Genomic DNA, 4,710 nt, shown 5'->3' with positions numbered 1-4,710 from the left:
AAAGGGGGGGGGAGGGGGGGGGGGGGACAATACTCCCATCGCCACGGCAACAGACTTGAGTGATGCATATTGCCAAGGAGATGAGGGCATTTTTACAATCCCACTGTCTGTTCACAGTGATGCTGCCAGACAAAATAGCCGCTTAAAACCCGTCTCCCAAACACTCCTCCGCCGTCAGCGTCGTTAGCCTCTGACCAAATCACTCACGCACTAATGAGAGAACGAAGGGAACAAAATGTTCGTTTGCCATAGATTTGTGTTCAAAATCAATCCCATTTTGAAAAGTAGAGCATTTTGGGAGCATGTGTATGTTTTTATGGAAAACTTCCAAACATAAGAGACAAATCAAGGAAACATGGTCATTAGTGTGATATTCTGTGGGAAGAGTTGAACTTTGGCATGTTACTTCAAGCATTATGTTCGTGTAGATGTAACATTTATTTTAAGACAAGTGCAAATTGCATTGGTTGGGTTATGAAAGTATCTGTTTGGATAATCATGATGTTCTGCGACTCGTTCGGCACCTCGGAGTCTAATTTCGTTCAGGTGTGAGATACACTCGAGTGTACGTACGAGTTAATGAGGCACAACCAAAAACGCTTTTTCTGTCTGCCACAGTTAATATAGACACGGCTGTGTGCGTTTATCCTCTTACATCTCTGTTTTATGAGTGGCCAAGCAGTCCTGAATGGACTGAATACAGAATATCAAGGACACACAAACATGAGCGGCCAATCACGAGTGATTCCCTGGGTTTCCGGTCCTTTGAATCCCTGTTTTTGATCTTTCTCCGTTTTGTTCGCTCTTTTTTTTCCAGCTTCAGAGAAAACGTAGCCTCTGACGTCTGAAACCTAATCAAACCCACGGGCATGAATTTACACATCACTGACGATGAGGGTGGAAACGCATCTCTGGCATAGAACAAAATGGATCATAATGCCAACAATAAGTATGTTTGATCTCCATTCTTATTTGTCATGGTATAAGACAGGGCTGTCCAAACTCGGTCCTGGAGGGCCGGTGTCCTGAAGAGTTTAGCTCCAACCCTAATTAAACACACCTGAACCAGCTAATCAAGCTCTTACTAGGCATAGAAACTTCCAGTCAGGTGTGTTGAGGCAAGTTGGAGCTAAACTCTGCAGGACACCAGCCCTCCAGGACCAAGTTTGGACAGCCCTGGTATAAGACATACAGCAAACCATAATATCCAGCAGGATAGCATGCAGTAATTCAGTGCAGCAACAAAAAACAAAAAAACTTATTGACAAACCACTTGCAATCCAGTTTAACCAGCTAAATACACACTAAAAAGGCCAAAACACCTTATTTTAAGTTGTTTTTTTTTTTCAAAAATATTTTTTCCATTTAACCCAAAAAAAGTCATTAAAAAAAAGTTCCATACAATATAATTTATGTATTTTAATAATGTAATGATTTATATACATTTATAATAATCCCTTTTTTAATTAAAAACAAATATTAAAAAAAAAGTATTAAAAGAATATATGTACATATATTCAACATATTGTATATATGAAATATTATGAAAAATAAAATAAATATATATTCATTTTAAAAATCCCCCACAAATCAGTTACATATACTAATGAATTTTTTTTTACATTTTAAAATTTGAAATATATATCATATTTTATATAATATAAATGTGAGTGTATATACTTTAAATGTATATAAATTACTACATTAAAATATATATCTACGTAGTAATCTCCCCCACAAATCTCTTTAGTCACAAAAAAAAACAAAAAACAAACAAAAAACAATAGTGTATATATACACTAATTAAAAAATAAAAATTCTGCCAGGACATTATCCATTAAAAGACATTTCCGTTAACCCTAAAACACAACGCAATGCAGCGCAAAATTCAAAATACAGGTAAAATGCCAGAAAATACCCTTAATTAATACAGTACATTGTGCTTTATTTTTACAGAGTTTTTATTTATTTTTTTAGCATTTACATTACATTTTTATATAAATATTTTTCATATATTTTTTTTATTACATATCAGAAAGAAAAGTACTATATCTCTGACTATTATTTCATTTATCAGGCTTTACACTGTACATGTTGCCTTAAAATCCTTTTCTGATCTTGTTTTCTCACCATTGAAGACAGTCATCAAAAGTAGTATTTTAGAGGATGTGGCTCTTTCAAGTATTGCAAAACAAGTCTTACACAAGTACAACCATGAAGGACAGGACCAAGCTGACTTTGAAAGAGTGCTTGGGTCACTGAAAAGGGTTGACATGCCTGATGTCTCACTGTAATAAGGTGCTGCTGTCAATACGCTACGGCCCCTAGTGAGTAATGGTCATTACTTCTCTGCCTGTCAAAGAAATCAAAGTTCACACCTGCAGACGCGGACCTACACAACCACCGGCACACCTGCGTGACTTTATTACTGATGAGAACAAAAGACCAGCAGCAACACAACAACTTTAATAACGCTGAGACTGAGAGATATTGAGTGGACATCAAATGAAGGCGCGCGTCCTGACAGCCCCGGGGGATTTCTGACGGAGGCTGGATTCAAATGACTTTTTTGTGTTTCTTGTCGGGCGAATGCCATGAGGGAGAAAAGCGGTCTAAACAATAACACGGAAGAAGGTAATAAAGTAGGTGATGTTGGGCAGAAGTAGCGCTCCGGGGTAGGAGACCTGCTAATGTCCGTCAAAAGTCAAAGGATGTGCAAGAAGCAGCTTTTACGTCAGATGGTGGCTGATCTGAACCGTTCACATCCTTGAATGTTCCTATAGCGTTTTGTGGCACTAGGTGCAGATGTCAGTCAAGTATTCACCTTATTTTAATGTAATGCAGACATTTTTTAACTTAAATGTGCAAGGTTTCCTATGGAAGTCCATTTCCGCCTTGAAATTAAAAAAAAAATAAATAAAAAAGGTAACTGACTTTGTTCTCACAATTCAGAATTCTGATTTTTTTCAAAATTGCAAGACAAACTCAGAATTACAAGATATTAACGCAGAATTCTGACTTTTTTTGTAGCGCTCCGGGGTAGGAGACCTGCTAATGTCCGTCAAAAGTCAAAGGATGTGCAAGAAGCAGCTTTTACGTCAGATGGTGGCTGATCTGAACCGTTCACATCCTTGAATGTTCCTATAGCGTTTTGTGGCACTAGGTGCAGATGTCAGTCAAGTATTCACCTTATTTTAATGTAATGCAGACATTTTTTAACTTAAATGTGCAAGGTTTCCTATGGAAGTCCATTTCCGCCTTGAAATTAAAAAAAAAATAAATAAAAAAGGTAACTGACTTTGTCCTCACAATTCAGAATTCTGATTTTTTTCAAAATTGCAAGACAAACTCAGAATTACAAGATATTAACTCAGAATTCTGACTTTTTTTCAGAATGATCAGATTTAAACTCGGAATTCTGACCTTTTTTCAGAATTATCAGATTTAAACTTGGAATTCTCACCTTTTTTCAGAATTATCAGATTTAAACTCGGAATTCTGACTTTTTTTCAGAATTATCAGATTTAAACTCGTAATTCTGACTTTTTTCAGAATGATCAGATTTAAACTCGGAATTATCAGATATAAACTCAGAATTCTGACTTTTTCAGAATTATCAGATTTAAAGTCGGAATTCTGACTTTTTCAGAATTATCAGATTTAAACTGAATTGAGAGATATAAACTCAGAATTCTGACTTTTTTCAGAATTATCAGATTTAAACTCGGAATTGTGAGATATATTCAGAATTGCTAGATATAAACTCAGAATAGCAAGGAATAAAAGTCAGAATTCTGAGTTTATATCTTGCAATTCTGAAAAAAAGTCAGAATTCTGAGTTTATATCTCATAATTCTGAGCTTGCATTTCAATTATGGGAACAAAAAGTCAGAATTGCGAGATATATTTATATTTTGTATTCCATAGTTTCCAGTGTCAGCCACGTCCAGTTAGTTTTGCTGTACAAAAACAGTCGATTATGCTGGTATGTGTTATCATATTTTACATTTATTATCATAAACATACTGGTTTTTAGTGCAGATAGCTTTGCAGTTTACTTCACTTTATTTCTTGTAGTTATTTACCTATAGCAGCTAAAGGATCAAAAGTCTCGCACACACAAGTTAAAAGCTTACTTCTGTGTTGAAAAATAAGGTGGCTAGTAACATAGAAACTGTTATGAAAGACTGATATGTAAAGATGATGTGTGGTGATCTGAAGGATGGTGTCTGTTTCTAAGGGAACGCTGAGCATCTTGGCAGAGTCTCAAACTTTTCTCTGTGCATCAAGAATTCTCCAGTCGGTTATTAACTTCTATTTCTAGCTATTATCTGGAAGTGTAGCACTGAAATGAATGACAAGATTAAATGGAACTGGAATAGAGATGCCATGCTAACTGCTATTAGGAATGCAATGCGATGGTCAACTAGTCTTTCAACAAGTTGATTAGTGAGGTCAGCTAATGACAGTGGCGATGCTGGCAATGAATTTTGAGGACTACATTTTGCTGTTTTTTTCAGCATCTTGCGCAATGAGTATTGCATTTTTGTTAAACTGGTATTGAACACCAGAATGTCATTTAAAAAAATATGTGAGATTGGTAGGCATGAACCAAAGGCAGGCTTCCTTGTGTGTGTGTGTGTGTGTGTGTGTGTGTACACATATAATTAGTAATTAAAATTATATTGTTCAAATAATATTTTGAAATGC

The 4,710-nt window shown here is 35.7% G+C and overlaps 1 long non-coding RNA gene across 1 annotated transcript in view; it reads left to right on the top strand.

Moving 5' to 3' along the window:
* The window catches only part of LOC107653592 (uncharacterized), a 5,454-nt gene extending 2,760 nt beyond the window's left edge, over positions 1–2,694 (top strand). Inside the window, exons 2-3 of the long non-coding RNA XR_001630240.1 lie at positions 818–949; positions 2,363–2,694. This is a non-coding gene — a long non-coding RNA (uncharacterized LOC107653592). The remainder of the gene's footprint in view (positions 1–817; positions 950–2,362) is intronic.
* Positions 2,695–4,710: the final 2,016 nt, after the last annotated feature.

Source organism: Sinocyclocheilus anshuiensis, unplaced genomic scaffold (genome assembly GCF_001515605.1).
Source record: "Sinocyclocheilus anshuiensis isolate Anshui unplaced genomic scaffold, SAMN03320099.WGS_v1.1 scaffold1079, whole genome shotgun sequence".
Lineage (NCBI taxonomy): Eukaryota > Metazoa > Chordata > Actinopteri > Cypriniformes > Cyprinidae > Sinocyclocheilus > Sinocyclocheilus anshuiensis.
Note: the sequence above shows the minus strand (reverse complement) of the source record. Positions and strands in the feature narration are given on the sequence as shown.